Here is an 8070-nt window from a genome sequence, read left to right as displayed (position 1 = left end):
AACCACAAAGGCAAGTCCTTCTCACCCAAGACAGCAAACTTTGGACAGTAAGTCAGTAACCATGTTCTCAGACCTCGCAGGATTTTTAAGACCAAATGTTTTCTATGTAGTTCCTCCACCCTTATTGTTAATGTTGTTTTGAACTAGTTTTGAAGTTCAAGTTCTCTTGGTAATGATCTTATATTATTCTATAGTCATACAAGAAAAATATCAATGTACAGCAGAATTACAGGAAGTTAATCATATGCTGTAATAACATATTGGTGCACCGAACCTAACAGCCTATATATGGTTAGCGAGCATTAATCATAGTAATTGTTACTTCATTTACAGAATTAGCTCCTTCACTAGTTGATCTATCTCTACTATTGTAAGTGCTCTTTAGGATAAATGCTGGTTGTTTTGGATAAGCAAGAGTTGTGTCATTACTCAACATGAAAACAACTGCTGACGTGGTCGGCCTATCTGTTGCATGTTCTTGCACGCACAAAAGCCCAATTTAAATACATCTCGAAATTGCATTGGCATATTGCTCACCTAGTGATGAATCAACCATTTCCATGGCTTTTTCTTCTCTCCATAGGTCCCAAACCTACAAACAAAGTAATCATCATATTAGGTTAAAACAATATTACACTAATTTGACAAGCCATTATTTGCATGTGTTCTTACATGCCCAATCAAATTTGAGGAGGGACCATCATTATAATAAGCACTATTCTTTTTGCCAGTAATGATCTCCAGCAACAAAACCCCAAAGCTATATACATTAGACTTCACTGAAAATAGCTCCTGCATTGCATACTCCGGTGACATATAACCACTGCAGTAACAAAATGAAATTATCAAAGATAGCTCTCTATTTGAGCATTAATGTAGTGCATAAACTTTCTACAAACACAATAGAAAAAAGAATTACGAAGTCTTTTTAAACCCTTTGAATTTGCACTTTTAAGACATATAAGAATGGAAGTCACCTAATAACATGAAGTCTATAATATATCTTTATTTTGTAACACACTTACTATGTTCCAACGACGCGATTTGTATTTGCTTCAATTTGGTCTCCTTTAACGATTCTAGCTATACCAAAATCTGCAATTTTTGGATTTAATTAGGGGTGTCAAGGCGGTTACGGTTAACGGTTATTGGCAATAACCACTAACCGTAACCGCCTTAGCGGTTAGTAAATTTCACTAACCACAACCGCTAACCGCCTAACGGTTAGCGGTTAATAAAATAGATAACCGCCCGCTAACCGCTTTTTCAAAATTGAGTTTTTTTTTAGCCTTTTAGGGCTTTTTTTAGGCCTTTTTGGGCTTCCTTTTTTGGGCTTTTTTTTACCCTTTTTTGTTGTTGGTATTTTTAGTGTCTTCTTGAGCCCAATTGCTATAAAAAGTGCCCATATTGAAAAATAAAAAATATTTGACCCAAAATTTACATTTACTTGTACTTTAAAAAAATTTCGTTAAATATTAAATCATAACCGGTTAACTTTTTTTTTTTTAAGAAAAAAAAATTCAACACAACATATAAAAAAAAATTCAAAATTCAGACAACTGTCACAACATATAAAAAAAGCATATAAAAAAAGTTCAACACAAAGCATATAAAATAAGTGCAAATAAAACATTAAATGATACAAATAAAACATTAAAACTTCATCAATCCTCTCATTTGGTCCTCTAGCAAATCCTGTAGACATCAAAAGAAGAAAAGTTATAAACTTAAACATAATAATATTAAGGCACAAGCATGTACACATAATTTGATATTATATAATCATATAATCTCATTAAATTATATAATATGATTAATTATTTAAATTATTATCATATTTACTTATAATCTTTTTTCTTTGAATTGAACTTAATATCTAATGGTAAATGGTAATGTTCAAACTCTTAAATCCTAAATTCCTAAAATATCTAATAATGCTTTAATTAAATTGTAGTTATAAGTAATATATTGTTTAATTCAATTGAATCAATTGTGATTATCATTGTACATGAATCATATGATTAACTTGTAGACTTATGACTTATGAGTTATGTCATATTATATATGTATTATTTATTATTATTTAATCGTATGATTTAATGATCAAGTCATCATGTGATATAATCATATCAATTATAGTGATAATATATAAATTACTAAAATTATAATGATAATACATTAATACTTAAATTTTGTTTATAAGTAACACATTAGTCATTGTTTAATCCAATGTCAATTACTTAATTTGATATTATACGAATCATATCATCATTTTACATCAATAGTATGATTCACTTGAAGTCTTGAATAAAGTATTTGAATTGTCATTGAATCATATGATTAAATATTGATATTATACATTTATATTATTCATATGCATATGTAGACTTATATAGACTTATAACTTTATAACATACATTGGAAATAAGTCTATAGATATTTAATTGTTATATTAGTATGAATTGGTATACTTATGAGTTATGTCATATTATATATGTATAATTTATTATTATATAATCAAATGATTTAATGATCAATTGATCATGTGATATAATCATATAAATTATAGTGATAATATATTAATACTCAAATTGTGATTTAATTATTTTTAAAAAAATTGTGATTTAATGATCAAGTGATTATATGATATAATCATATAAATTATAGTGATAATATATTAATACTCAAATTGTGATTTAATTATTTTTTTAAAAAATTGTGATTTAATTATCAAATGATTATGTTATATGTATAAATATTTTTATAATTATAATTATAAAAATATATTATATAAAAAGGCGGTTAGCGGTTACGGTTAGTAGACCCAATAACCGCTAACTGCTAGCCATTAGGCGGTTATTGCGGTTAGGCGGTTAGCGGTTAATGCTGTTAAGCGGTTAGATGGTTAGACGGTTAGCGGTTAACGGTTAGCGGACGGTTTTTAACCACCCGCATTGACACCCCTAGATTTAATGCATTGTCAAGTAGAACATTGCTAGCCTTTAAGTCTCTATGAATAATTTTTAATCTTGAGTCTTGATGAAGATATAAGAGCCCTCGAGCAACCCCACAAATAATTTCGAAGCGTCTTCCCCAATCTATCAATGACCTTTTTGTTTCATCTGAATGAAGAGATAGGAACTTAGAATATATGCTTATGTTTGTAATGGGAGACCATTTTGCAAGAAGTTTATGTGAAAAGTAGACATACGAAAAATGAAAAAGTCTAGGCTTTTGTTTGGCAAGTACTCATAGATTAACATCCTCTCTTCTCGATGAACGCAATAACCTAAAATCCTCACAAGGTTCCTATGTTGGAGTTTAGCAATTATTGTAACTTCATTTTTGAATTCTTCTACTCCTAGTTCGGAATACTTTGAAAGTCTTTTTACTGCAATTTCCTTCTGATTATCTAACAGACCCTGAAATCAAAGTACAAATTTCATTTAATCATGATGCACTGTGATGTCCCACATTGCCTGGGTATGGAGATGAGGATGTGCTTAAATGTATACTACATCCTTAATGACAACAACGTGTTCTCCTAGCCTAGTGGTGGCTAGGGAGGAACAAAGCCATGAGGGATGCCAGGAGGTCGTGGGATCGACTCGTGGGATCGACTCCTGGTAAGCGCCAAAGAGGACAATATTGTTGTGGGAAGGGCTCTGCTATGCTGCTGCTATGTATCTCTGATCCCAAACAACGCGTTTTAAAGCCGTGATGGTCATGATCCCATCAGAACTCCGTAATTAAGCGTGCTTCTGCTGGAGTAGTACCAGGATAGGTGACCTCCTGGGAAGCCAAAAGCGGACAATATTGTGTGTCATTGGGGTGGGATGTTACATGCACAGAAACATCAAGGATAAAAATCTGGTGCATTAAAACCCATGAATTGAAATTATGCAAATTTCGAAACTCTTTCAGGGAGAGTAGTACCTTATAAACTGAGCCAAAACCTCCTTCTCCAAGCTTGTTAGTGTCAGAGAAATTATCTATGGCTGCAACTATGATACTTAGATCAAAGAATGGTAAATCTAAACTTCTTGTACTCTCATCGAGCTCCCTTATACTACTTGGAGATTCTTGAAGGTATGTTGAACTTGACGTAAGACTAAACATATTTTTGCTTTCCCTGCTTCCTCTTCCTGTCATCAAACGCAGTTACAAATATTTCAGGAGGCAATGTTTTTGCAATTATGAATTCCAACACAAAAAGAAATACATTAAAAGAAAATAATGAAACAGAGGAACAGAACAAGCTGCAGAATTCTACCTTATAATTTTCCATTTTTATTATTGGTAGGATGAAATGAGTTGGGTTTATAGTTCTTCTGGTAATTGATTGATTATGACAGTAAAAACTCTGACTTTCTTTCTTGCCTCCTCAGTTACCAAACTAATTATTTTTTAATATCTGATTATTGGTTTACAACATAAAGTCACCTTGACAGCATTCATTAATTACCGGGCTTAGAAATAAAGAAATAAAAACTGGTTCAAATAAAATAGTGAAAATAGTTTACTTACCTCTTTTGTTCTTCATTACCAGCCAATATCCAATGGAGACCAAAAGAAGCAACATTACAGCCACAGAAACTATAAGAACTGCCAATATCTTCTTGCTCATAATAAGGCCTTTTTTCTTTGAATATTGAGCTAAAATGAAAAGAAAAGAAAAGAAACTATTAAAATATTATTAAATTATTACATTTTTTTTTATTGATTTAAGTTTTTTTAAGATAAATGATGATTTAACATGCTATCAAAGCAACTGTTTTGAGTACAAAAGAGTTTGAACTCACACATGAGGAGAGTGTTCAATATTAATTAAATACTTAAATTTATATATTTTTTTTATTCCTATAAATTTTTAGCATAAATGGTAATTTAAAATAAACATTATTTGTATTGGCATCATAAATCGAAGAGGGTCATTGAACATAACCGGTAAATATTGATGAAAATTGCAAGAAAAAAGGGCGAGGAAGAAAGGAATATGGGTTTAAAGGAATGATTGGGATCTCCTATTATTTGGCTCTTCGAATTTTACATAAATTCAAACAGCCTAACAGATGAGATTGCGGGCCAAACTGTCCTGAACAAATGAATCCCGCATCTTAAACTATTCGAAGCAGGTGAACTCCGCTGTCCCTCTTTCTTAAGCTATCAAAATTTCAATAAAATTGAGGAAATCTAATAGCATGATCCTCATCAAAAGGGGAATGCATGAAACTGTCTTCATTGTATTAAAGATCAGATGGAGCTTGTGTGACTTATAAGGACATAAAAAAATAAGAAATACATCAATACAAGTTTAGAAAATCTTACAAAAATCCACTTGTTGCTGATGGGTTAGAATTCAAGTCAGAAAAAAAAATATAAAATAGACATTCAGATAACATTTTCCAATTCAATTAGACAAAAAAAAAAAAAAAAAAAAAATCCAATTCAAAAAACAATGAGAAAGGAAAAGTTATAAAAATGGAAAATACCTAGCACAACTGTATCCCCACGTATATATAATTCTTGTCTTGTTTTGGAGTAGACTCTAGTGTCCACTAAGTCCCCGTGCCATGCCAAGCACCCAATCCCTCCCCTTGTCTCGTCTGCACTGGTGTAAGCCGTACAAGAACAATTCCTCAAGCACTCCTGCCTACACTCCTCCAAACTCAGATTCATGTCCGTATGTGCTATTGAAGTATCCGGTACCTTCACACGTGCCAACTTCACAAACCTTTCTCCACTGCCGCACGCAGATACTCCCCGCCTCCTCACACACCCGCCCGACCCGTCTCTCAAGTACCAATCACGGGTCGAATTGGGCTCAAACCCAGGTAAGCATGTGCACAGAAACTTGTCTGGATTATACAGGTCGCAGTAACTATTTGGACTGCACTCTTCGTACATATTGCACGACTCTATCGGAGCAGACCAAAAACAAACCATCTAGCCTCGTGCCACGTGGACCGATCAACGATTCCTGATTCATTCAACACCATTCTAGTAAAAAAACTCTAGGGTCAGTTACACTATACACAATCGTGACCTCATCTTGATTATTCACGTAACTGACGTTGTAAATAAAATTATGATCCATTTTGGGTACACCGCTCCATCTTTGGCCGGTCCAAGGTCCGCCTTGCCACGGTGGAGTTTCGCCCTTGTTTAGGAACAATTGTGGGTACCCAATTGGGTCAATCTCGAATGTGCAGTTTTCGGTTCCCAAGATGTTAGGTATCGGCTCAACCCTGTCCGCCGGTCCAGCCCAAGTTTCATCAACGGAAGCAGAGTATTGGTGGGATAGTCGAAGCTCTGCCATGTAACCCTTTGGCTGTCTCGTAGAACCAAAACAAGATTCCTAGAATCTAAGAGTTGAGCCATAGAATTGTTTGTGGTTGAGATTGAAGCATTTGTAGACCAGATTGGGGTGCTTCGGTTTTGGCTGTTAAGGACACGGTTTCCATGGCCGTTGATGGAGAGGACTCCAGAGGTGTCATTGAGAGGGATGTCTCTATTTGCCACCCACACAACGGTTTGTTGAAGAACTTTGTAATACCATATTCCGACGTAGCGGCGGCCAGAGTTTCCCGGGCTGAAAAACCCAAGTGCGAAGATTTTTCCTTTCGAAACCAGAATGTCACCGTCTTTAACGGGCTGGTTCGGGGAAATGGTGTCAAGGGAAATGCAAAATCAGAAAACAAGTAGGGAGAAAAGCAACGATGTATTCAATAACTCTTTAGCCGGATTCATGGTGGTTTTTTCGATGAAGATTATAGGTTGGCCAACAAGATTGCTGTGTGTCGGTGGGATTGGGTTAAGATTAACGATCAAACTGAACTTGAATAGGGGTAATTAATAGAACTCGAAAGATTCAGGAGTACTAAAGTCTGGGAAGTAGGTGAGACATTGAATAAGTAAGGTGCACAATGGAGGAAATCGAAACCACCATGAGAATGGTTTTTCAAGAAGCTACTTCAATGGTTAAATGCATGATCATATGTTTAAGGATGGAGTAATGCCACGTCTTAGAGAGTGCGAAAGAGAAAGTGCAGAAGTGATAATGTGTGTAGCATTACTCTTGAGGTTAGTAATGCTTCAGTACATATCTTTCTGTCTTGTCAATTTTACATCATTTAAGACAATTTGGCATATTCTCGGGGGTAGCTCAATATGTTGTCCACGTTTCATGAAGAAGTTGTTTTTAAAAAATTATGATTTTAAATATTAATTTAAAATTTTAAAGGCCAAAATGCAATTTTGTCAAACATTTAATTACATTTTCAAACAAACACATTTTTAAATCCCTATTTTTAAAATTGTAAACCCAATTGTACCATAAAAATAAGAGTGACTTAATAGCCTTTAGTACAAATTTCTTTACAAAATGGCATGATAGTTTATGTATCCTCAATCAATTCATCAATTTGTATAAAAATTATAGTAAAAGACGTGTACAATCTCAAATATTTTCCAAAACCAATCATATGCATGAGGGTTAAATAATATGTTTCATATATTCGATTACTTGTAAGATCCTTTAATTCAATAATCAATACCGCTTTAGCAAGAAACATGGTTTTCCTAATGAAGATTAGACATATAGGTCTTGGCTAATCATATGAGGTTGCAGAAAGCATTGAAATCTAGGTGGTGGTCCAAATCTCCTACAAGAGGAAATGTGACAAATGTCAATGTGAGCGACGTGTGTAAATGAAACTAATTAAGAAGCCCTTAAGGGTAGTTTAGTCAGCTGAAAACCATATCTCATGAAGCGGATGCTATTAGTTTGAATCTCTTTCTTGTTTTTCTTTATCTTGGCGGACATGTATAAAAAAAAAAAAAAATAATAATAATAAGAAAAGGAAGTACTTTATTTTATTACGTACACTGGCATGTGATATGATCGTGGAAAAACCAGAACGTTGCTTCTTAGTTGTCTAGAATTGATTAATTGGTGAGCTAGGAGGAGCTTTAGCCACAAATTGGAGCTGGATATTAATTTCTTAATTTGTATATGATTTGATGTATTGATGTATCAATTTCTTGCTGGAACAGAGTGTTTTCATGACT

General features: G+C 33.7%; 1 pseudogene across 1 annotated transcript; it reads right to left on the bottom strand.

Annotated features, from left to right (window-relative positions):
- Window positions 1–216: 216 nt before the first annotated feature.
- LOC132171844 (G-type lectin S-receptor-like serine/threonine-protein kinase At1g11410) lies at window positions 217–7007 on the bottom strand (annotated as a pseudogene). The gene is made up of 8 exons (XR_015912329.1): window positions 5493–7007; window positions 4528–4656; window positions 3937–4145; window positions 3212–3422; window positions 2976–3122; window positions 1026–1116; window positions 673–823; window positions 217–592 (listed from the first exon to the last, which is right to left on the bottom strand). The product of XR_015912329.1 is annotated as a G-type lectin S-receptor-like serine/threonine-protein kinase At1g11410 (transcript).
- Between the last annotated feature and the right edge of the window lie 1063 nt (window positions 7008–8070).

The sequence above is a fragment of the Corylus avellana genome, chromosome 1 (assembly GCF_965113065.1).
Source record: "Corylus avellana chromosome 1, dhCorAvel1.hap1.2, whole genome shotgun sequence".
NCBI classification, from domain to species: Eukaryota; Viridiplantae; Streptophyta; class Magnoliopsida; order Fagales; family Betulaceae; genus Corylus; species Corylus avellana.
Note: the sequence above shows the minus strand (reverse complement) of the source record. Positions and strands in the feature narration are given on the sequence as shown.